Source organism: Hemiscyllium ocellatum, chromosome 28 (assembly GCF_020745735.1).
Source record: "Hemiscyllium ocellatum isolate sHemOce1 chromosome 28, sHemOce1.pat.X.cur, whole genome shotgun sequence".
NCBI lineage: Eukaryota > Metazoa > Chordata > Chondrichthyes > Orectolobiformes > Hemiscylliidae > Hemiscyllium > Hemiscyllium ocellatum.
Window position 1 is genome coordinate 28,791,157 of NC_083428.1, and position 26,824 is coordinate 28,817,980.

Genomic DNA, 26,824 nt, shown 5'->3' on the forward strand with positions numbered 1-26,824 from the left:
GATTGGAAATCACACAGAGCAGCAGACCCACTCAATGGAATGCACCTCAAGTGGGTTGCTGGCTATTGACATGGATCTGACACAATCAGAAATTCCAATCTGAGTAATGCTGCTGTTCAAGCAAGTGACAACTTGTCACTAAAGGTAAAGCACCAAATAATGTTCCTTTGAAGAAGCGCTTTTCTGCATTTGGTCCCCTGAAATGCATTACCTGGATGCTTTCAGTGGTCATCATTACGTCAGCTATCCTTCCGAATACATCTAAACATTTGATGTTGGCTGGAAATTTAACTGTGAAGTCTTCGCAGCACAGCCTGATCTAGTTCCCTCCAGGCATCAGACCCCATGTCTGTGCAAGGGATCAGCAACTGAGCCTCTATGTATGTTCTTGTTCATTCACCAAAGAGTGAGAAGAGTTAGAATGCAAGAGTATTCTCAGACAATCCAATCCATTTGGCACAGAAAAGGTTAAAAACTTCTCAGAGCTGGGAACTGGTTGACTGGAATGGATTGTCTATAATCCTATATCTGTCTAAATTCTAATCACCCTTCAAAAGAAAGAACATCAAAGGAAGTGAAGTCAGACACTTGACCATCCACTCAATGCACTCATCCCTCCTCTGTCAGATGTGGACTATTCATGTTATTCAGCCAGACTAAAATAGAAAACTCGCTCAATCCTAGCTGAGAATTGTTTCTTCTATTGACAGCTCAGTAACTGGACTGCGGCAATTCCCTTTTCTTTTTTGTGCTGCTTTGTAGATTACTCAGTTTCATGGTCTGAGGTACAGCTAGAGTGGCGTTGCCTTTGATTAAACCACACAGAGCAATAAAGATTGTAAGGGCGAGGTTTGCCGGCAATTTCACAGTTGGACTTTATTTTTCCACCAATTTGCTCCATCTCAGTTGCTAGTTCTTTCTGGTATTTGGGACAGTGGGTGTGCCAGCAGGGGCTGGAGATTCTGTGGACTTCATGGTGCTCAGGGGGTGTCCAGCTGGCCTCACCAGGATGGAGGTAAGGAGTTCCACAAGCATCTCGAAGGGTGAGGGGTCCCATGAGCGTAAGGGGATCCTGAGGAGGTGAGGGGTCCTATGAGAGGTGAAGGGGAAATGTAGGAGTGAGGGGTAACCATGGGTTCTTGGATTATCGGTCCTCAGCGTTTGTCTAAGTGGCCATTCCTTGTACATGAGGCTGCATTTCGATGATAAAGGGAGTACAACATCAAGCCTGATCCTGTCCTCATCCAACATCCAGGTCTTTGCAGTTTATTCTCCTTCTCCAATACATACTACAGCTATAATACCAACACTGGGTTAATGTAATCGCTCGTTTGGAACTTCATTGCATATATCATGTTCTCCCAATATAACTCTTGTACCTCATGTTTTGATAGATTTCAAACAAGGCAGCAGATGATAAACCTCAGTCAGTCTCTCTGCCTCCTTCATACAGTGCAGATATAAGCATGGAGTTGATAGAATCACATATTGCTGAAGATTTTTCACGACTAAAGTAGCAGTATCGCTGATCTCTCCTCTAAAAACCACACACAAACATTCCGAATGGGAAACAATGGGCAGAGTTTTATCAGTGGAGCTGGGAGGGAGGGGTCATGGTAAAAGTTACAAGTCAGCTCATCCTCGATTGGAAAATTTCACTCATTAATTCCCTGAAAATGGAGCTTTCACTTCCAACAAGGCAGAAACTTTCCTTGGAACGCCAGGGTGCACCTATTCTGCCCACATTTTGCTGCTTTACAGCTGGACCTTGCTGCAATCTGCAGGGCTGCCAACCACCCACAGACCTCAGCAATTTGACTGGCTCTCCTGCCTGCCATCCCTGATTGGATGAGGCTCCTCCATGCAGCTAACTAATTGGCTGCCTCCAGAGAAACCACATACTGTACACATATGGGACATGGTTGAAAAATCAAACCCCACAAACAATCCCCATGTCCAAGAATCTTGCAAAGTGACAAAGTTCCAATGGCTCAAAGCTATCCATTGGCTAGCTGCTGAAGCCACACCATAATTAGAATCCAAATCACAATCAAAAACAGGTCCAAATTTTTACAATTAAAAATAGAACAGGAACAGAGAGATTCTGAGTGAGACCTCTGTCTCCAGGAGCCCTATTCCTTTCCTGTGCCTCTGCAGTTCATTTCCTGCACTCGGTCTTCAATGTTATTTCTTCAACTTGAAGCAACTAATCATCTAACCATTCTTGTGCTCAGTGGAAAGAAAGAAATATTTCCAGCGCTGGATTGCCAGAAAGGGAGCAGAGGCATAGCAGACATCTTCAAAAGTCTGATGTACTGCCCTGTATCTTCATAATTAGTTGTGGTGCTTTAGACCTGCTGCTTGCTGTCACTGAATGAAACACAATCTGGTGTGAAAATGCATGCAGAGGAATTTATCACTGCAATTGAATTAACCCTTCAACTTCAAACAAGGCCTCACAATCCACATAGCCTATTCAGCTGCACGTATTGATTAGAAAATTTCACTCACTAATTCCAAGAGGGCAGAAAGTTCCCTCAGAATGCCAATGTGCATATATTCTGCCCACATTTTTCTGCTTTACAGCTATGACTCAGAGCATGCAACAATGAATAATTTGCTCCTGATGATTTGAATTCAGAGTAAAAACTGACACAGACTTTGACAAGAGTTCTAGCTCGCTCCATTCTCTTTTAAAATTAAAACTTTTCATCTTGAGAAGCTGCTGATCCCATGTCAGAACCAGGTCACCTCTGCTTCCAGCAGCAAAACTGATCAGAATGCTGCTGCTGCTGCTGCTGGGTTTGGTGCTCGATTCCTGCATTTGACTGGTACATTTGGAACAGGCTTCACGTGAAGAGATTTCACAAAAAGGTGAAACTTGTTTTCAGGCAGCTGTGTGGAAAGACGACCAGTGTGGAGCCACCAGTACAACAGATTAGACTGGCTACATGTAATAAAATCTCTGACCATCAGTGATTTGGTGATGAACCAGTAGAAGTATCAACACCTGAAACCTTTCCCAATGCACCTCTTGTAGGATTCCTAGGTGTGTGTCCATTAATGGCCAGTTGGCAGGCAAAGCATCCAATGCCTTAAAACAGTGGTGCACAAACCCAGGCACTTGTGGTCTAGAGGAGGCTCAAGTTTGTGATGGGCTTCAAACTAAATTGACCCCATTCAGATAGAATTTCACGTTGGCCTCAGACCCGGAAACCGTTCTCAGGGACCCATGTTTTGAGCCATCTCGAGGAGCTGTTTCCTCCATTCAGCACAGAGGGATTTCCTGAACCGTCTCAGCTGCAGTCCCTTCACTTCCTCACTTTCTTCCACTGGCGAGAGGATCAACCTAGAATTCCATCTTACTACCAGAGTGGCCAGTAGAGGGCACTCCAAGTCAATGACCTTCCCATGTCCAATGGGGATTTGGAGGGTGTGGTGATCGGAATGAGGGTCAGGTGGATCTCAAAGAGAATGAGATCCCACATTGGAACTGTTAACCTGAGACAATCAGGCAGCCCTGGCTGACAAATATAAACTGGAGTCTCTCACTGAGTCTCACAAAAAAAGGGAAAAAAAAAGAAAAATAAACAGGAGTGTCAGAGGTTCTGTTCATTCTGAGAGCTGGCTCTGAGGGAGCTGGATCACTGTCAAGGGCGTGTAAGTAAAGGGCGGCTTGGCGACGGAAAACCAGCCTCTGTGGAGTTATTTTAAGTACCCATCCAGGTAAGTGGGGAGTGTTCTATCACACTCCTAACTTGTAGATGGTGGGCAGACTTTGGGAGTCAGGACATGAGCTAGCCACTGTAGGATTGGAGTTACTGGATCAGGCAGGAAGAATGGAAGGATAAAAGTACTATTTTTCTTCAAATTAGGGGAACTAATTGCAGTTGGTGACGTTTGAAGGATGTTGCTCACTGTTGGTCAAGGTCTGCATTTGTTTTAAAGCGTTAAGACATGATTGTTTGCTCACTATTTACAAAAAAAAAAGAAAAAACAACAAAAAAAATAAACTGAAGCCTCAGAGATTCTATTCATTCTGGGGACAAAGCAAGCCAGTCAGAGTCTGTGTACTACGCACATCTAAATAAAAGGTGACTCGGTGATGGGATGCCTGCCTCTTAAGAGTTATATCAGAGGAGAGAATGTTGCATGCAACAGTCCCGTATAAAACGGAGATTAAGTAGATTCACAGACCCCCAGGACCACTGTAATTTTGCAGTCCCAAGGAGTCCATGGTCAATGTATATACAAACTGTACAATTCAAATTTTTGCTGCACATCTACACCATCTTCCTAATCATTGTGCACCTGCTGCTTAGAGGGGTGAGCAGATTGGAGGATCTCCTCATGGGCCTGCTTCTGGGTCTTGCAGAAATTGCCGTTAACAAATCCAGGTAGGTCCTGTCATGGTCGAGAGTGTAGTGCTAAAAGCACAGCAGGTCAGGCAGCATCCAGAGAGCTGGAGAATCGATGTTCGGGTATAAGCCCTTCATCAGGGCATAAGCCCTTCATTCCTGATGAAGGGTTTATGCCCAAAATGTCGACTGTCCTGCTCCTCAGATGCTGCCTGACCTGCTGTGTTTTTCCAGCACCACACTCTCGACTCTGATCTCCAGCATTTGCAGTCCTCACTTTCTACTAGGTCCTGTCATGGGGCTGGTGAGAGGTCATTACACCCGATTGTCTGCTGCTCTTCCATGGTTATGCTCAAGTGTCCTTGGAGAGAGAGCACACGGTGATTCCCAGTGGGTTTCAGGCCATCCATAACCAATGGGCACTGCGGGTGTAGGTTTCCAAAAATGAAACTTTAATTTCAATTTGGTAAGTTTCCTTTGAAATTTAAATTTTTGTTGCAGCCTCCCAGTGGAACTGACAACTCTAATTTGGTATATTTAGCTAACTGGTTGTATTTTTAAAAAGCTGACAGAATTCCTCTCTCAGCAGATATGTTACCAGGACCTGTTAAATAGTACAGATTATTAAAATGCTTCATTCTCCTCCCTCCATTCTATTCCCTATGAGAAATCCGGACATCCTTTATTCAGTAACATCAGGGACATTTGGCTGTAAGGGCCAAATGTTCAATATTCAGAACAATATAAATAAACATTAGCTGTTTTTAATTCAATACTGTATTTATTCAGTAATACAGTGGGGGCTACTGCAATGGACCAGACCAGGTGTAGGATACTCAGAAATAACTACTTCACTTCCTCAGGGAAGTTGAACCAAGGTAATTTCTGCCCTGTCTATTGCATTGTAACATTTCTGAAAATACACTCGGCTGTGCTAGATAAAGCTCTCTGATGCTGATTACTAATTTTCTCCGTAAGCTAGATCCTCAATAAATAGTGCACCTCACATGAACAGTAAATAACATAAGCTCTGACTAGCATATGGAAGCCCATCTGATGACAAGTATGGTGCTGGAGGACAGCCAACATTGTAACATTACTTAAAGAGGGCGACTGGGTAATTACAACCAGTAAGAGCTTAGTGGTAATGAATCAGTGAAAACGTACCTATAGGACTTGATTGAATTATTTAACAAGGTACCAAGTCAACTGAATGAAGTCAGCGTGTTTAGAGTCATAGAGATGTAGAGCATGGAAACAGACCCTTCAGTCCAACCTGTCCATGCCGACCAGATATCCCAACCCAATCTAGTCCCACCTGCCAGCACTCGGCCCATATCCCTCCAAACCCTTCCTATTCATATTCCCATCCAAATGCCTCTTAAATGTTGCAATTGTACCAGCCTCCACCACATCCTCTGGCAGCTCATTCCATACATGTACCACCATCTGCGTGAAAAAGTTGCCCCTTAGGTCTCTTATATTTTTCCCCTCTCACCCTGAACCTATGCCCCTCTAGTTCTGGACTCCCTGACCCCAGGGAAAAGACTTTGTCTATTTATCCTATCCATGCCCCTCATAATTTTGTAAACCTCTATAAGGTCACCCCTCAGCCTCTGATGCTTCAGGGAAAACAGACCCAGCCTGTTCAGCCTCTCCCTGTAGCTCAGATCCTCCAACCCTGGCAGCATTCTTGTAAATCTTTTCTGAACCCTTTCAAGTTTCACTACAGCTTTCTGATAGGAAGGAGACCAGAATTGCACACAATATTCCAACAGTGGCCTATCCAATGTCCTGTACAGTCACAACATGACCTCCCAACTCCTGTACTCAATACTCTGACCAATAAAGGAAAGCATACTAAATGCCTTCTTCATTATCCAATCTACCTGCGACTCCACTTTCAAGGAACTATGAACCTGCACTCCAAGGTCTCTGTTCAGCAACACTCCCTAGGACCTTACCATTAAGTCCTGCTAAGATTTGCTTTCTCAAAATGCAGCACCTCGCATTTATCTGAATTAAACTCCATCTGCCACTTCTCAGCCCATTGGCCCATTTGGTCCAGATCCTGCTGTAATCTGAGGTAACCCTCTTCGCTGTCCACTACACCTCCAATTTTAGTGTCATCTGCAAACTGGTATGTTTGCATCCAAAACATTTATGTAAATGACAAAAAGTAGAGGGCCCAGCACCGATCCTTGTGGCACTCCACTGGGCACAGGCCTCCAATCTGAAAAACAACCCTCCACCACCACCCTCTGTCTTCTACCTTTTAGCTAGTTCTGTATCCAAATGGCTAGTTCTCCCTGTATTCTGTGAGATCTAATCTTGCTTATCAGTCTCCCATGGGGAACCTTGTTGAACACCTTACTGAAGTCCATATAGATCACATCTACTGCTCTGCCCTCATCAATCTTCTTCAAAAAACTCAGTCAAGTTTGTGAGACATGATTTCCCACTCACAAAGCCAAGTTGAGTATCCCGAATCAGTCCTTGCCTTTCCAAATACATATACATCCTGTCCCTCAGGATTCCCTCCAACAACTTGCCCACCACTGAGGTCAGGCTCACCGGTCTATAATTCCCTGGCTTGTCTTTACTGCCCTTCTTAAACGGTGGCATCATGTTTGCCAGTCTTCCGCCACCTCACCTGTGACTATCAATGATACAAATATCTCAGCAAGAGGCCCAGCAATCACTTCTCTAACTTCCCACAGAGTTCTCGGGTACACCAGATCAGGTCCTGGGGATTTATCCACCTTTAACCGTTTCAAGACATCCAGCACTTCCTCCTCTGTATTCTGGACATTTTGCAAGATGTCACCATCTATTTCCCTACGGTCTACATCTTCTAAATCCTTTTCCACAGTAAATACTGATGCAAAATATTCAGTTAGTAACACCCCCATTTTCTGTGGCTCCACACAAAGGCCGCCTTGCTGATCTTGAGGGGCCCTATTCTCTCCCTTGTTATCCTTTTGTCCTTAATATATTTGTAAAAACCCTTTCGATTCTCCTTAATTCTATTTGCCAAAGCTATCTCATGTCCCTGTTTTGCCCTCCTGATTTCCCTCTTAAGTATACTCCTACTTCCTTTATACTCTTCTAAGGATTCACTCAATCTATCCTGTCTATAACTGCATATGCTTCCTTCTTTTTCTTAACCAAACCCTCAATTTCTTTGGTCATCCAGCATTCCCTATACCTACCAGCCTTCCCTTTCACCCTGACAGGAATATACTTTCTCTGAATTCATGTTATCTCATTTCTGAAGGCTTCCCACTTTCCAGCCATCCCTTTACCTACGAACATCTGTCCCCAGTCAGCTTTTGAAAGTTCTTGCCTAATACCGTCAAAATTGGCCTTCCTCCAATTTAGAACTTCAACTTTTAGATCTGGTCTATCTTTTTCCGCATGGATTTTAGCCAGACTGACTGGTCTGAAAAGTACAATGCTATGGAATCCAAGTGGCATGTTAAATAAAAAAATTGATGAGTGCCAGAAAGAAAATAGTGAATGTTGAGAGGCATTTCTGTGACCGAAAGGCTTCTGAGAAGCGCAGAGGAACAGTGGGACTTTTTTTTTCATTCATTTAATGGGAGGTATGTTAAGTATTTGAGTTAGTTGAGTATTCCTCATCCCTTATGGTTTGAGATGATACTGTGGTCTTGAGCTGCTGTAGTCTATTTTGCCTCAGTACATCCACAATGCTCTATGGGTGGGATCTCTACACTTCTGACCCAATGATACTAAACAACAGGGATATATTTCCAAGTTACGATGGTGAGTGGCTTTAAGAGGAACTTGCAAGTAATGGTGTTCCCATTTACCTGTTGCCCTTGTCCTTCTAGGATGTACTGATCATGGATTTGGGAGATGTGATCTAAGGAACCGTGATGAACAATGGACATGGAGTAAGTGCATGTCCCATAGATCGCTGAAGTTTACAGGACAGGTAGGTAAAGTAGTTACAAAGGTACATAGAATACTTGCCCTTTATTATCTGAGACACAGCAAATCAGAGCCAAGAGGTTGATGCTACAATTGTACAATGCATCAGGTGGGCCACAGCTACATACAGATGCTGTCTACAGTTCTGATCATTAAATTACAGGGGGAGCTAAAGAGGACATGGAGGAGATATAGGAATGGAGAATTTTAAGCATGAGAAAAGATCGGACTAGAAGAGTGAATAAATTATGACTGATTTCCCTTTCTGCAGAGATCAATAAACAGGGGACATAGATTTAAAGTAATTGGCAGAAAAACTAAAGGGGAATTGAAAACACAGTCTTTTCCTTACAGAGAATGACGGGTTCTAGATTGTACTGCCTTGCAGAGGGTAGAAGCAAAAACCCTCATTGCATTTAAAAGTGCCTGAAAATGATCTTTAAGTGTACCTACCATTCACAGAGACCAGAAACATGGCTTAGAAACCAGAAACCTCTGACAATGAACAACTTACCATTTCCTGAAGTTTGAGAGTAAGGATTGAAAAAAAAAACCATGCCAGCAAAATCAGTTTAATAGCAAACCTTCTTCCTGATATTTCTGCAAAGTTGCTCCAACAATAAAAGTCACGATTTAAGAATTCCAGCTAAATCAACACTGGTGGTTGGACTGAAATGCCCGCAACAAGGAGGATTCATGTTAATCTTCACTCTCTACATTTTGAAACCACATGCACAGATACAGATAAGTGCCTTTATTAATGAGCTGCAGCTTTGCCCAATAACGAGCACAGGGGTCACAGATCCCAATTGTTTTGAGTTCCACCCTCTAAAGGAAACATCTGGGATTAAAACAATGCAGCAGCTTGCACACATCCTTCTGTCAGTCACTTTGCAACGTTCCCACGGACAAAGGGGTGGAAATGATATGCCAAACTAACCTTCAATTTTTTCAGCCACTTTTTGAAGGACAAAGCTTTCTGACGCCAAATGGAATTTATTTAAAGCCTGGAATTTCTTTGTAATCTCGCTTTCTCACATGAGGTTAAATTTAACCCTCACCCACAGATAGAAGGAGGCAGGAGACACATTAAATCCAACAGGTGCCAAGCCCACTATCTATCTGCTCATGCTGTGGAGATGGGAATTAGGCAGTCAAACTTTAAAAGAAAAATATTGTGTAAATAGAAACGCTGGGGGCCAAGCAATTGCCTCCTCTTTTGCTGAGTTTAAGGTGATTAAGCCATCACTTAGTCTGGAAAGGGGCATTCCTCTGTGATATACAACACTGTGTCTCTCCACAAGTGCATTGAACTGAGATTCCAGCAGTGAACATTGGCAACACAGCGACGATGGCTTGGCCTTGTTTGCAAAGACCACTCTTGTTAGTGACTTCATGCATTTTACAGTTTTGCTGATTTAAGTCCTTAAGTGGGCAATTAATGCCAGTTGTGATGAAAGGTATTTAACCATATATACGTTTTGGATTTAGATTTCAAAATAGAGACTGATGGATGTGGGTCAGTATTGTGATGGTAGTTTTTTAACCAGGTCAGAAAGTCATTGGACTTAGATGATCTCCATGCTTCTGTTTCCCAGAAAGAATGTGATTGTCATAAAAGAACTTGAGAGAATCCCTGTGCTGTTAATGGATAAAATGTTTAGAATGTTGGGTTTAAGACAGACAGGGTAAATGTGTTAAAGCATAGTTTCATTTTTAATTCAGAATAGAAGGTCTCTGGTTAGAAGAATCTAGAGTTCAGTTCAGAAGGTAAAATAGCTTCTCCCAGCAGGAGAATCAAGTTAGGGATTCACTCATTCACCTCTACTGAAGTGATTTCTAGTCTATGCAACTTCCAAAACTGGAAGAGCTTGTGTAAAAGTCTTCAAGCTGTTCGAACTGAAAAGACTTATGCCAGTCAGAATTGTGAAACTTTCATGCCATCTAACTGGGAAAAGAATCACAAAATAAAAACTGGTCTCAGCCACCCAAGGGAAAAGGTCGGTTCAGTAAAGATTTAAAAGTTGTGATAGGAGTGAGATTTCTTTAGAATTGAGCATCTGTTGAGCATCTGTCACAGATAGTGTTCGGCACCAGGTTGAAGTTTGTTTTGATCTTTGTGTTAAGATCTTTCTAACTTTCTAACATATAACTGTTTTTTTTCTTTCTTTTGAATAACAAACTTATATTCTATAGTTAAAGAACATCTGTGCTCTCTTGCTTCAGTGACTAACCACCAGGTTAACCAAAACCGAGAAAGTTAAACGTATGTACAGTATGTTTCTATCAAGTCAGGTTTCACTCAAGGTCTGATTTGTCCAGTGTAACCATCAGTTGGCATCAGATCCAGTCAAGGGTCTACTCCCAGTAGAAAGTGAAGATTGCAGATGGTGGAGATCAGAGTCGAGAGTGTGGTGCTGGAAAAGCACTGCAGGTCAGACAGCATTTGAAAAGCAGGAGAATTGACATTTCGGACATAAGCCCTTCATTAGGGCTTATGTCTGAAACATTGATTCTCCTGCCCCTCGGATGTTGCCTGACCTGCTGTGCTTTTCCAGCACCATACTCTCGACCCAGGTCCTACTCCTGCCAATGCCAGTTCCTTGGGTTTCCTGAGGCAAGATCGGGTGGGGGAAGGGAGAGCATGTGTAAGTGGCAGTCCCATCTTATCTTAATTAATGGCAATATGAAAGCACTCTATCCATCATTCCATTCAATAACTGGCAGAAAGGGGATATATGGATCTACAATGACAAGTCAATACAGATGGGGAAAAACTACTGGCTAATTTTTACACATTCATATTAAACATCCTATATCCTCCAAACTCTATTCAATTGAGTTCTTAAATTCTTAAGTTCTTATGATTTAAGAAGTAGTAGCAGGAGTAGATCAATGAGCCCCTCAATCCTCTTGCAATTTCAGCAAGATCATGGCTGTTGTGATGTTGGTCTTGATTCTATTTACCTGCTTGTTCCTTAACTCCTGCATAGATCAAGAAACCATCTATTTCTACCTTGAATGGATTCAATGACTCAATTTCCCCTGCCTATCGAGGAGAATTCCAACAACTCATGACCCTTTGAGAGAAGAAATTTCTCATCATTCCTTCTTAAATGATTGGTCCCTTGTCCTAAATCTGTACCTCCTAGTTCTAGATTCTCTCAGCACCAATCCTATCAAAGCCTTGCAGAATGTTACGTGTTTTCATAAAACCATTTCTCATTCTTCTGATCTCCAACAGGTACAAGTACAAGCTGCTCTACCTCTCCGCATAAGTCAACCCACATCTACTCCACGTTCACTTTATTCAAACCTTTTAGTATTCTGTAAGTTTCAATCAGATCCCCTCCCCCCTCCCCCATCTTCTAAACTCCATCGAGTAGAGGGCCCAGAGTCCTTAACTGCTCCTCGAATGACAAACCCCTCATCCCTGGGATCATTTTTGTAAACCTCCTATGAACTGTCCAATGCCAGCGCATCCTTCCTTAGATACAGACCCAAAATTGTTCACAATATTCCAAATGTGGTCTGACCAAAGCCTTCTACAGCCTCAGCAGTACATCTCTGCTTTTGTATTCTAGCCCTCTTGAAATGAATGCTAACATTACATTCCTGACTGCCAATTAAACCTACACGTTAACCTTAAAAGAATGCTGAACTAGGACTCCCAAGTTCCTTTTTGTTCCAGATTTCCAAAGCCTTTGTCCGTTTAGGAAATAATCTATGCTTCTATTCTTCCTTTCCAAGTTCATAACCTCACACTTTCCCACATTGTATTCCATCTGCCACTTCTTTGACCCTTCTCCTTGCCTAAGTCCTTCTGTAGCCTCCCTGCATCCTCAACACTACTTCTCTCGCCATATCTTTATGTCTTCTGTGAACTTAGCATCATTGCCTTCAGTTCCTTCACCAAGATCATTAATTTATAATGTGACTAGTTGTGATCCCAACATGAACCTCTGTGGAACTCCATGAGTTACCAGTTGCTATTCTGAAAAGACTCCTTTATTCCTGTTCTCTGCCATCTGTCAGTCAGCTATTCCTCTATCCATGCCAGTACCTTGCCCCTAACACCATGGGCTCTTATCTTGTTTATCAGCCTCCTGTGTGGCACCTTGACAAGGGCCTAGAAATTCAAATAGATCATATCCACTGGCTCTCCTTTGCCTAACTTGCTCATTACACCCTTCTTAAACAGGGGTGTTACATTAGCCATTTTTCAGTCCTCTGAGACCTTCCCCGACTCCATTGATTCCTGAAAGATCACCACCAATACTTTTCCAATCTCCTCAGTTATCATCTTCACAGCTCTGGGATGTAATCCATCTGATCCAGGTGATTTATTGAACTTCAGACCTTTCAGCTTCCCCAGCACCTTCTCCCTAGTGATGGCCACTATACTGACGCTCTTGAAGTTCTTATATGCTGCTGATGTCTTATACTCTGAAGACCGATGCAAAGAACTAGTTAAGTTCCTCTACCATTTCTCCATTCCCCATTAATATCTCCTCATTTTCCAGTGGTGTAATGACCACTCTGGCTCTCTCTTACCTTTTAGATATCTAAAAAAAACTCTTGCATTCTTCTTTTATATTACTAGCTAGCTTACCCTCATGTTCCATCTTCTCCCCCATTTTTTGCTTTTTTAGTTATCCTTTGCTGGTTTTTAAATGTTTCCTAATCCTTTTAGAGGTTTATAATATCATGACGGACATGGATAGGTAAATAGCCAAGGTTTTCTCCTTGAGGTGGGGTACTCCAGAACTAGAGGTTTAGGGTGAGATGGGAAAGATTTAAAAGGGACCAAAGGGGTAATTTTTTCACACAGAGGGTGGTGCATTTATGGAATGAGCTGGCAGAGGAAGTGGTAAAGGCGGGTACAATTACAACATTTAAAAGGTATGTAGATGGGTATATGAATAGGAAGGGTTTAGAGGGATATGGGCCAAGTGCTGACAAATGGGACTAGATTAATTTATGATTTCTGGTTAACATGGACAAGTTGGACCGAAGGGTCTGTTTCTATGCTACATATCTCTATAACACTATGACTCTCGTTTCTTACTGAACTTCACCAAATTGTATCCTTTTGCTTTGGCTTTGATGCCATCCCTGTCTTCCCTGGTTAGCTATGGTTGTCTTTATCCTCCCCTTAATATGTTTGTACTTCCTTGGGATGAATTTCTGCTGTAACTCCGGAATTATCCACAGAAACCAATGCCATTGCTGCTCCACTGTCTTCCCCGCTAGGTTCCCCTTCCAATCAACTCTGGCCAGCTCTTACCTAATGTCTTTGTAGTTACCTTTACTCAATTGTAATATTGTTACATCTGATTCAAGTTTCTCCTTCTCAAATTACAGGGTGAATTCTATCATATTACCATCATTGGCCCTGAGGGGTTCCTTCAACTTAAGCTCTCTAATCAAGTCTGCCTCATTACACATCACCAAATTCAGAGTGCCTGTGCTCTACCACAAACTACTTCAAAAACCCATCTCACAGGAATTGCATAAATTCATTTTCTTGAAACCTGCCACCAATCTGATTTTCCCAGTCCACCTGCATATTGAAGTCTCCTTATTTTCTTCTCCATATCCTGACTACTGCCAGGAGGCCTGTACACAACTCCCATCAGGGAGTTTTTTCATCACAGTTCCTCAACCTTTTATACCACAACAAAGGATTTTTTTTAACCATCTCCTTTCAAGCATAGCATGTCTTTCTGTCTCTTAAGTTTTCCTTCGTAACTCAGTTATCCACAATATGATCAATTTTGAGTCTTCTCCACATTACCTTCAAGCACAAGTGTCAATTCTGTATCACCATGATTAGAAAATTTCTCAAAGTGTGGTCTGACCAGAGAGCTATATAGTTCAATAACCACTTCCTCTTACTGTAGTCCATTATTTTGGCCATGTCTTGTGGGGAAGGAAGTCTATTAACAGTCCTGAAACTGAGTCAATTTAACCATCTTGTTAAACTCCACTCTCAACACTGCCCACTTTAATTCTTGTATGTGGTACATCTTTCCTGTATGCACCAATTGTATAATGTTTTCACTTAAATAATGTCTTGATGTTTTTACATCCAATGTTTCAAACAATGAGTGTTTCAGATAGAATAAAAAACACTATTATTGATATAATTCATATCACTGCTCAACATCAAACAGTCATGGAGAGACCATCAACGAAATACTGTCAAAATATTTTTACACAAGGTCAAAATTCTCTTTCCTAACGCACTGTGTGTTTATATAGCTAACCCAAATAGTTCAAGAAAACAGCAGCACAGCTCCACTTTCATAACAGTAATTAGCAGGGGGCAATAAGTAGAGGGGTGGCATTGGCCTACTGGTATTCTCACTAGATTATTAATCCAGAAACTCAGGTAATGTTCTGGGGACCTGGGTTCAAAACCTGCCATGGCAAATGAATTTAATATTGAATTCAATTTTTAAAAAATCTGGAATTAATAATCTACTAATGGCTATGAAACCATTGTAGATTGTCGGAAAATCCCATCTGGTTCTCTAATTCGCCATCCTCACTTGGTCTGGCCTACATGTGACTCCAGACTTACAGCAATTTGGTTGACTCTCAGTTGCCCTCTGAAATAACCTAGAAAGGTATTCTGTTGTATCAATCGCTACAGTCTCAAAGAAATAAAACCAGATGGATCAACAGATCTCGACCTAAGCATCAGAAAGGACAACGGGAGAAACAGCCCTGTTGACCCTGCAAAGTCCTTCTTACTTACATCTGGGCGTTAGTGCCAAAATTGGGAGAGCTGTCTCACAGACTAGTCAAGCAACAGCCTAGCATAGTCATACTCACTGAATCACACCTTACAATGTCCCAGACACCGCCATCACCATCCCTGGATATGTCCTGTCCCATTGGCAGGGCAGACCTGGCAGCACAGTGTATACAGTCAGGAGGGAGGTGCCCTGGGAGTCCTCAACATTGACTCAAGACCCCGTGAAGTCTCATGGCTTCAAGTTAAACATGGGCAAGAAAACCTCCTGTTGATTACCATGTACCATCCTCCCTCAGCTGATGAGTCAATTCTCTTCCATGTTGAGCAACACTTGGAGGAAGTACTGAGGGTGGCAAGGGCATAAAATATACTCTAGGTGGGGGATTTCAAATGTCTACCACCAAGAGCGATTTGACAGTAGCACTACATATTGAGCTGGTCAAAGCCTAAACGACATAGCTGCTAGATTGGAACTGCAGTAGGGAGTGAAGACAATGAGAGGGGAAAAACATACTTGAAGTTAACCTTACTAAGCTGTCCACTGCAGATGCATCTGACCATAACAGTATCAGTAAGAGTGACCATTGCACAGTCCCCGTGGAGGCAGAGTCCTGCTTTCTCAATGAAAATAACCTCCATCATATTGTGCAGCACTACCATTGTGCTAAATGGGACAGATCTTGTAACAGATCTAGCAACTCAAGACTGAGCATCCATGAGGTGCTGTGGACCATCAACAGTAGCAGAATTGTACTTCAGCACAATCTGTAACCTCATGGCCCAGCATATCCCCCACCTCAGCAATCTGCAGTCAGAAGTGCCAAGTGGATGATCCATCTTGGCCTCCTCCAGTGGTCCCCTAGCTTTACAGATACAACGCATCTGCCAATTCGATTCACTCCATGTGATATCAAGAAATGGTTGGAGGCACTGGATACTGCAAAGGCTATGGACCCTGACAATATTCCAGCAATAATGCTGAAGACTTGTGCTCCAGAATTTGCTGCACCCCTAGCCAAATTGTTCCAGTACAGTTACAATACTGGCATCTACCTGACAATGTTGAAAATTGCCCAAGTATATCCTGTACATAAAAAGCAAGACAAATCCAACCAGGCCAATTACTGCCCCGTCATTTGATTCACAATCATCAGTAAAATGGTGGAAGGTGTCATCAACACTGCGATCAAATAGTACCTGCTCAGCCATAACCTGCTCGGTGATGCACAGTTTGGGTTCTGCCAGGGCCACTCAGCTCCTGACCTCATTACGGCCTTTGGTTCAAACATGGACAAAAGAGCTGAATCTCAGAGTAAGGTGAGAGTGACAGCCCTTGACATCAAGGCTGCATTCGACTGGATGTGGCAGCAAGGAGTCCTCGTGGAATTGGAATCAGTAGCTTTCAGGGAGCGAACTCTCTACTGGTTCAAGTCATATCTGGCACATAGGCAAATGGTTGTTGGAAAACTTATTTCAGCTCCAGAACATCTCTGGAGGAGTTCCTAGTGTACTAGACCTAACCATCTTCAGATGCTTCATCAATGGCCTCCCCTCCATTGAAAGATCAGAAATGGGGACAGTGATTGCACAGTGTTTAGCACAATTCACAACTCCTTAGATACTGATGCAGTCCATGTTCAAATGCACAAGATCTGGGAAAATGTCCAGGCTTTGGCTGACAAGAGGCAAGTAACATTTGCACCACACAAATAGCAGATAATGAACGTCTCCAATAAGAGACAATGTAAACATCGCCCCTTGACATTCAATGTTGTTACCCTCACTGAATCCCCCGCTATCAATGTTCTGGGGGTTACCCCTGCCCAGAAACTCAACTGGACTCACCACATAAACACATTGGCTACAAGAGCAGGTGAGAGGTTAGGAATACTGTGGCAAGTAACTCACCTCCTGACTCCCCAAAGGCTTGACCACTATCTACAAGGCACAAGTTAAGAGTGTGATGGAATACTCCCCACTTGCCTGGATGAGAGCAGCTCCAACAACACTCAAGAAGCTTGACACTATTCAGGACAAAGCAGCCGACTAGATTGGCACCACATCTACAAGCATTCATTCCTTCCGCACCAACTCTCAGTAGCGGCACTGCGTACTATCTACAAGATGCACTGTAGAAATTCACCAAAGATCCTCAGGCAGCACCTTCCAAACCCAAGACCATTTCCATCTCGAAGGACAAGGGCAGCAGATACAAGGGAATGCCACCATCTTCAAGTTGTCCTCCAAGCCACTCACCATCCTGACTTGGAAATATTTTACTCTTGCTGGGCCAAAATTCTGGAGTTCCCTTCCTAATGGTATTGTAGTTCAATCCAAGCAGATGGACTCCAGTTCAAAAAGGCAGCTAATCATCGTCTTCTCAAAGGCAACTAGGGACAGGCAATAAATGCTGGCCAGCTAGCAATGCTCACATCCCACAAAAATGAAGTTAAAAAATGCTATTTTAGACAGCTATGCATCCATCACATGAACGAATGAAAAAAAGTCTCAGGGACATTTCCTAAATCAAGGACTTTGAAGCAGGAGTAGACCATTGACCCTTCAAGGATTATTAAGGATATTGACACTGGAAAGTGTAAAATTGCAGAATCTTAACTTTAGCAAGCCACTGACAGCAACTATCAAAACAGGGTGGTGTTAATCACACACTGCCCTCATGCCTCCATTTGCAAGTACAATGTTCAAGATTAATCCTACAGTCAAAAACATCCCAACTGAATACTGTATCTCAGATTGTGAGTAGCAAGCTGTGGAATAGTGTATGCACAATGTGACTGAACAGAATGCAGGAATTCTACACTCTAGTCAAGAATAAAATGAAAATGTTCAAGATGATATCCCAATGATTGGAATAATTTGGAAGGTAAATGCTGAAAATACCTCTCAGGGTTGTTCAAGAGGCATTATTAAAATTGAGAATCAACTGCTCGGAATCTCCAACCCCATCAGGGAAACATCACGTCTTAACCCAATGACCCTCCACTGTTCAAGGTTCACCTTCCAATTCAAGCAAGAGCTCAGTATTTTGGAGTAAGGAAGAAGAGCTGATTGGACGTCTTGACTGTTAAGTCTCTTGAGTAATGAGCAACTAACATTCAGGGTACGCAATGTGACTGATTCCTTCTATTGGGGTGACAAGTCTCAGAAGCAAGAATCTCTCCTTTTTGTTCAATCCTCACCTCTGATAATCTTGTAGTTTTTGGCCACAGTAACTGCCAGGTACCCAACAGATACCCAACTGCCCCCATTAAACCCTTGATGCTCTCACTGATAGATCCTCATGATTTTACTTTACAAGAGAACTGATATGCATTGTTCTCCTCATTCTGTCACTCTGGTCTTCCCAGTCACATTTTACAGGGATCACCAATCAGCAACTTTACCTCTGGTTCCAACAATTGCTATCTCTTTTCTCAGGGATACTCCTGTTTTCCCAGGGAATTAGGAAATATTCCACTAAAAGATCCTGCCATAGAATCCTCACCAGTATATGCACTGTGGTTCTGAAACCAACAGAAAATTCAGAAAAGTAAAAAAAAATGGGAATGGGTTGACTGTGAACTCCAAACCTAGGAGGTTTAAATAAACACCCAGGGCAAAACCTACTGCTCTCACTCGTGGTGAATTATTATGCAGGAATTGCATTCAGTCAGTGAGGTGCAAATGTAGACAAATCCACCAACTCTGCCAGAACGAAGTTCAGAAAGGTCAACCTTTCCCCATCCCAAAACCAACTGAGTCTCCTGAGTGGCCAGTTAAAGAGAATGTAAGGGTTTCAGCCTCCCACTGCCTGCATGAACCCAGCTGTAATTGGGTCGGTTACCAAGCAGCTTACCGAACAGGTCAACCTGGGTGGGCTACTTGTCTCTTTGGGACTGCATGCATTCTTTGACAAAGACATTTTGCACCTGATCAAAGCACTGGAAGGAACGGGTGCTGATAAGTAACAACCCTACCCCTGCCTTCAATGTCCCACCATCTCCCCTGACTCACACTGTGAAACTCTTTCTTCACCCTGTGACCTGGATTCTCCGAATAACAGGATGTATCCTTCCAGCAGCTTCCTCAGTGGCTCCACTGAGCTCAAGAGCTGGTGACCTCTAATTGGCTGGCAGCTCTGAATAGGCCAGACTTTTACCTTTGAGGTCTTGATTCCCGGGGTAAGACCTGACACTGATTGATATGCGATTTGTTGGGCTTCCTGAAAAGAGGCAGCTCGGACCCACAATGCCACAGTGCCTGTCTTACATAGTTCAGCAAGAAAACCTCTGAGTTTTACTTGCTCTGAATTACTTGTTACCTTTTCTCTAATTCTCTATAATAGCTTTTTTAAAAGGAGCATATTTCTATTTCTGGTACAAAGCCTGATTGCAGTCAGAAATTTTGAATCAGTATTGTGATCACTTCATTGCAAAAGCAGGAAAATAAATGAAATGTGCATCAATTAGAGATTCCACAGACTGAAAGCTATTTTCTCCAACAGTCAATACAGCAGTCAGCTCACAATGGTTTACAACTGCTCCATTCTCTGAGCTGATGTGCTGTCTCTGGTCGGCCCTGGCAGACTACACAGAGCTCTTCATTGGGGTCACTCTCTCGCGTCGCCTGTACATCGGGCTGGATGAAGGAGCCTATTGATTCTCTGCCACTTTGGGAACATTCACTGTTAAAAATCTGGCATCCATTCTAATTGTCCCATTGTTGCTGCCTTGTTAGTCTCTGATTAAAGTTCACATTCGCAAATTTTACATCTTGTAACAGCTGCAGTATGTCGCCCACAACATTCCCAACAGCAGAAACACAGCAGAAAACCACATCAGAAAACCAGATTTCTCAGGAAAGGATTCAAATGCAGAGTGAGGCCAAACACCATGGGTTCCATCATGCAAAAGGAATCCTTCAAATGAACCAAATGTGTAGGACTCCAGAGTGTCAGCACTGCCCCCTCATAACCTTTTAACACCTCTTTTACTCACAGACCTACTGTGGATGTTTCCTTTGGGAAGAGGATTCAGCTCAGTTAAACGGCTGATGCATCAGTCATTCTGCAGCAGGGGGATATCATTAGTCCCATTCTCTCAGGATACCTTGGATGAAACCAAGACATGGCATGAATACAGGATAAGGCCCTGCCATGGGACTCATCCTTTAAAGAGGCGCTAACCATAGGTAAAATGGTCGGCAAAGTATTTCTTTATTAATGACATGAGACATTTATTATATTCAGTTGCTTGTGTGGGACAATATCATGTCACCATCTCTTCTCTCAACAATAAGTAAATTAGATTAGATTACTTACAGTGTGGAAACAGGCCCTTCGGCCCAACAAGTCCACACCGACCCACCGAAGTGCAACCCACCTATACCCTACATTTACCCCTTACCTAACACTACGGGCAATTTAGCATGGCCAATTCACCTGACCCACACATCTTTGGATTGTGGGAGGAAACTGGAGCACCCGGAGGAAACCCACGCAGACACGGGGAGAATGTGCAAACTCCACACAGTCAGTCGCCTGAGTCGGGAATTGAACCCGGGTCTCAGGCGCTGTGAGACAGCAGTGCTAACCACTGTGCCACTGTGCTGCCTGGTGGCATAAACTCAACTGGTGTCAGAGGGTAATGACATCTGGCTTAGTGTAAACCTGGCTCTGTTAAGTTAAGTAACTCCGACACTGGAATAGTTTTCTTCCTAAATTGCGCAGCGCTGACCAAAACAAAGTTTTATATGCAGGGACTGACAGAAGTCCACAAGAGCAGCCATGCTTTATGAAAATCAGTAGCTCCCCTAGACTAATCCCAGTTGTGCAGGTCACTGTTTTTCATTCTGAAAGCCAAGATGGCTTAATAAAGTAAAATACTGGCAGAGACGCAGTGTTTATGAACATATTGTCCTGCCAAGAGGTCTGTAAGCCTGTAGCCAAAGGGTGCGGTGTCTGACAGCCTCTCCCTTGACAGAAGCAGGAAGGAGATCTGTTCTTTGCATGTACATTAATGCTGCCATGTTGTTGTGCATGTCTCAACTGAGCCCAGAAAGGCTCACAGTTACCCTGGACATTACTGAAGCAGGAGTCCTGTGTGCATTCTATCAGTGCGTTGTGTGAGTGCACATCATGTAACAGGCCAGAGACCTGGACTTTCAGTTCCAGCAACAGCCAGTCTCAGCCTCTCCTGCAGCACTGAGTGAAACTATAGGGGCAGTTTTTGGCGTGGAGACTGCCAATCACATCTTCTCACATTACTCTGCCATCCCCCTGCAAGCCCACTTTGTGGAATGGGCACAGGTCAGGCACATTATGCCACCTACACTCACCCCCCTCCTCCCAGCCCATGCCCAGCAGTTGGGCGACTCCTTGCTCCTTTAGTGGTACAGAAGGCAGACAAAGGACATGCTTTTGCCTTTTCCGGAGTTACAGGTTTTCTCAGGTGGCTAACCAATCACCCGAGGTTATAGCTTGTAGGACATCACTCTGCATCAAGCATGGTTAACCTGGAGATTCCCATGTCTACTGCCCAAGTTGCATAGCCATCAAATCCTGGAGTAGAACTCCATCCTGGAATTTCTGGCTCAGAGGCAGAGATGCTGCTCACAAGACCTCCCACTGCAAGTTGACTGGAGGAAAAGAAATAGATGGAAACAACAGGATACAGCAAACTCTCAGCAATTCATTCAACATTAAATCTTATATCGAACTGTACTGGAAAATGTCAGATACTACTTCATCTGTTCACTGTGAGCGAGGCTGGAGTGGGTGAAAGTGCATTGCTGTGATATCAACCACTCCTTTATATCCTCAGGCAGGACTCCCTTGTCTTTCTATTGGCATTTAAATGAACATTTCTCCATTCCCTGCAGACTGGAGGAGACATTGCCATATCTTGTAATTCTTAAAGTGGCACTACACTCTCTTTAAAGGGATACTGTGCTCACTTAAGGGGGCACTACACTCATTTAAAGTGGCACTGTGCTTCCCGTATGATAATGCATTTAACAAACAAAATAATTTATTACAGCTGAAATTTAAGTTACACCCAAACAGTTTAACAAGAAAATTTGAAGATGTTCTATGAAACTTACATTTATATAGCACCTTTCACAGAAAATGCCCCCAAGAGAAAAATGAATGTAATGCCTCAACAAGCAGACCATGTGGACAAATGGCAAGTGGGAAATCCTGGCAAGTTCTGGAGAGTGAAATTGCAGTAAAGTCACAGAACTGGTATTCCAGAGGACTTAATTAATGTGCTGCATGAAGTCACCCCGTGGCAGCTGGTGGGACTTAGACTCACATCATAACATTTGGAACTGGAAGATAGTTTCACAGTCACCATTTCTGAGACTATCACTAACTGTTATAATAAGCCACTAATGCCCATTAACGAAGGAGATCTGCCTTCGTACTTGTGGTTTCATATTCACAGCAATGTGGTAAACTCTTCACTGCTCTATGAAATAGCCTAATAAACTAATGAAGGACGGTCCTCATCCTTGTCAGCGATGCCCACATCCTAGAGAACATAGCTGAAGGGCCCATCATCATCTGTTGGCTGATGGCTGTGGGGCCAGAGATAGACTGCTGGATCATCAGGTAGAAACGTTTGAAGGAGAGGGGGGTGGGTGAGACAATGAAAGAAATCTATGCATAATGGGGATCTACAGATATCAGACAGGACAGCACTGGGTGTCTCTGGGCCCTGGAGTCCTGGCTAAAATGGGACTTTCAGAAAGGAGGAAACTGCTGAAGAATGTTTGGAAATCAAACAGAAATGCTGCTGGTTTTAGCAGAAGAAGCGAAGACAATACAGGGGCTATGAGCAACATGGTTACAATAGACGCAAGTGTTCTCAGAGAAGTCTGGATGACAGCAAAGATTAAAAGTGACGTTAATGTTGTCAAAGTCCTTCCAGACCATAGGGCTGTTCTTTCATTAGAGAGAGACAAGTGGTGCTGGTTTAATCTGAGGGTCACCATGCCTCAGGCAAGAGGAGAAATGAAGAAGGAGAGTCCTTCATTGATAGCAAAGATATAGGATTTCAGAACACTCTAAATAGACAAGAGAAGCTGGTATTGTGCTCCTTGCAGTGGAGAAGGGTGATTTAATACAGATATTCAAACTTATGGGTTGCTTTGATTTTTTTCAACTGGTTTACTTTGTCTCCACTAGCAAGTAGATCAGACTGAGGCCAGGACTGAGTGTCACAGCCAGGGTTTACACTGTGACTCTTAATGTTCTGGAGTGCACAGCTTAAAAGGATGGTGAACCAGTTCATAAAGAAGGGTTACACCCGAAACATCGACTTCTCCACCTCCTGATGCTGCCTGGCTTGCTGTGTTCTCCCAGGAGAAAGTGAGGACTGCAGATGCAGGAGATCAGAGTCGAGAGTGTGGTGCTGGAAAAGCACAGCAGGTCAGGCAGCATCCGAGGAGCAGGAGAATCGATGTTTCGGGCAGAAGCCCTTCTTCCAGCTTCCTGCCTGTCTACTTTGGATTCCAGCATCTGCATTTTTTTTGTCTCAAACCAGTTTCATTAGCATACAGAAAGGAATTTGGATAAGGGAGCAAATTGCAAGACTAAGGGGAAAATGCACAGGAGGGATGCTGTTGGGATTCATTAGCCAACTCTTTCACAGAGTCAAGATGTATTGGCACAATAGACCGAATGGCTTCCTGCTGCCCCATTTCATTCTATGATGCTTAGATTGTGAGAAGTGCAGGTAAATCGCAGCTGCACCTGGAATGTCTTTGGGGCCTTGGAAACTAAAGAGGGAGGAAATAAACGGGTCGGTGTTACACCTTCTTCAGTTGCAGGGAAAGGTGGGGTGCAGCTGTGGGGCGAGGGTTGGGAGTGAAAGAAGAGTGAACCAGGCTGTCCCAGATGGAACGGTCCCTGAGGAAGGCTGACAAGGGAGGGGAAGGGAGTATATGCCTGGTGGTGGCATCCCACTGGAGGTGACGGGAATGGCGTTAATGATCCTCTGGATGTGGATGCTGGTGGGATGTTAGGTAAGGACAAGAGGGACTCTATCACTGTCGTGGGAGGGAAGAGAATGGGTGAGGGCCAAAGACCAGGAGATAGATTGGACCCAGCTGAGGGCCCTGTCAACTACGGTGCTGGGGAATCCTTACTTGGGAAGAAGTGGGCATTTCGGAGGCCCCCTTGTTAACGTTGGCATTTTCAGAACAGATGCAATGGAGATGGAGCTGCTGGGAAAACAGAATACAGTCTTTACAGGGAGCAGGGTTTGAGGATGTATAGTCAAGGTAAATGTGGGAGTCAGTTGATTTGCAATGGGAATTGGTGGCCAGTCCATCCTCAGAGATGGAAACAGAGATGTGAAGGAAGGGAGGGAAGGGGTCAGAGATGGACCAGGTAAGGGTGACAGCGGGGTAGAAACTGGAAACAAAATCCACTTTGACCAACTTCTTTTTTAACTCCTCTCACTTTCTTCACATCAGAGGGGTTGCCATGGGCACCCACATGAACCCCAGTTATGTCTGTCCCTTTGTGGGGTATGTGGAACTTTCCTTGTCCCAAACCTACTCCGGCCCCCACCCAGAACTCTCTTGCTGATATATCGATGGCATCATTGGTGCTGCTTCCCTCTCTCCTCTGGCATTGGAAACATTTATCAGAAAAAAACCCTTCTGATTTCTCTCCACAGATACTGCCAGGTCGAATGAGATTTTCCAGCAATTTCTGTTTTAGTTCCATTTAAACCCAGACTGAGAAGTCAATTTAGCCACATTTTTGGTGACTTCAACTCTTTTGTATAATGCAGATACAGAGGCCAGAAGTTACCTCTGACCCTGAATGAGCAGTGAAAGATCGATGCTGCACAGTGGAGGAACAGAAAGTGTTCAGCTGGAGTATTGCTCAGACAACGATTCACCACAGGAGAAATTTGCCCTGTGATGGGCTCCCACTGCACATTGTCTCTCCACCACCATATTCCTCCACTCCTCCCCCCCCCCCCCCACTTCCAGTTCTCTGTAGTTTTTAATAAATTGCTCTATTCATTCCACAAAAGCCTGCTGGGTGCTCCTGCATAATGCATTGGCCAGCCCCAAAGTTGAATGTGTGGCCTTATTGTCCTTCTCCCCCCAACTCGCTCCTCACTGCTTTTTGTTACTCACCGACCTCAGTGCAAAGGTGAGAGCTCACCATCTGCTATTTCTTCTTGTCCCATGCTGTCCTCTGTCCTGCCACATACAATATCAGTGACACTACACCCAAGTCAAACCAGTCAGGGACACCAGATAGAGTACTGACTCAATGAGGGCACCTGTTACGTTAACTGGTTCCAAACTTGAAGATTGTAGCAGGAGAGAAAGCAGATAGGCATAAAGTTACAGCTCAGGAAACAAATTAAACTGCACTTAAAAGGTGTGAAGAATCATGATAAAGGAGCAGCGCTCCAAAAGCTAGGGCTTCCCAATAAACCTGTTACACTAAAACCTGGTGCTATGTAATTTGTAACCTTGTACACCCCAGTCCAACAGCAACTCCTCCAAATCAAGATTTCAACTCATTGAGGGATGATGAGGGACAATTGTTTTGGGTGTGGTCAGTGCATGAGGAATCCTACATGTTAATAAATGCAAATTATTCATTGAGCCAAAGTAAAGCCAATGCCACTGTAACAATTGAGGCTTAATTTGCAATTCCTAAATACAGAGAACAGAGCTTACTCCTTTTCCTGTAGTGTGCAATATAGTACACACACACTATATTGTGTAAGGTATTGTAAAATGAATCCTGACATGTTTCTTGTAATTAGGAGCCTGACGTGTTTCTAATGAGGTTTTACAAATCCTTATCCAAACTGGGGGCAAATCAAGGATAAAGTTTGTGAACCCTTATAAGAAACATTCCAGAGACCCCATTTACAATATCTAGACCAGGAACACACGAGGAGTAACACAACAATTTCCTGTAACAGTCACACCAGAACTTCACTTTTATTTTGTATTTTGGTATTTTATCATGACCAGAGTTTTTCCCATCTGACGTTTCTAACAGTTTAATTCGGAATTTTACGCTTTACAGTGAACTGTACCCCATACATTCCACCTTTCCATCTCTCGTCTCCCAGCCTGGGTCTCAGGAAAAGTTCACCCTGATTCCTCTAGAGCCAGGCTCCCAACCGTGTGCACTGACCCTTCGCCCCCTCTGATCACTGACGGGTCTTTGAAGGATACATTCCATACCTCAGAAGGCAGGTCCCAGTGACCCAGGAACAGCTCCACCAGAGCCCTTTCTTTCCCCAGGCTTGCATATAACTGAGAGAGATCGGTCAGTTCAAATCCCGGAGCTGCTTCTCGCATTGAAAGGACAGCCAGTGTTCAGTTTACTTTGAATCATGTCCTGTTCTAAACTTGCCGCTGCAGTCGGTCTGACTGACGGAAGAAAACTGGCAGTTTCGGCGTGGAGCTCCCAGAGAGGGAGGGAGAGGACAGGGAACGCCCAGATGTGGGTGTTTGCTGATCCCTGCAGGAAGAGAGGGAAATTTTATTGCGCTGACTTAACTCATCTTCATTATTAGCAAATGTTATTTCAGAACTCCCTCACATTTTTAATTCAACCACAGCTGGAGTACAGGGTCCAGTTCTGAAGAAAGTACTTGAGTTAGGCATTAGAAACGATTCACCAGAATGGTTCCCAGGGATGAGGAATTTCAGATATGAAGAGAGACTGCAGAGGTTGGGTCTATTTTTCTTGGAGGAG

The 26,824-nt window shown here is 43.6% G+C and overlaps 1 protein-coding gene across 1 annotated transcript in view; it reads right to left on the bottom strand.

The window, feature by feature from the left end:
- LOC132828939 (KN motif and ankyrin repeat domain-containing protein 1-like) overlaps window positions 1-26,521 on the bottom strand; it is a 58,294-nt gene extending 31,773 nt beyond the window's left edge. Inside the window, exon 1 of the mRNA XM_060846155.1 lies at window positions 26,308-26,521. The gene's annotated coding sequence lies outside the window, so the exon portion shown is untranslated. The remainder of the gene's footprint in view (window positions 1-26,307) is intronic.
- Between the last annotated feature and the right edge of the window lie 303 nt (window positions 26,522-26,824).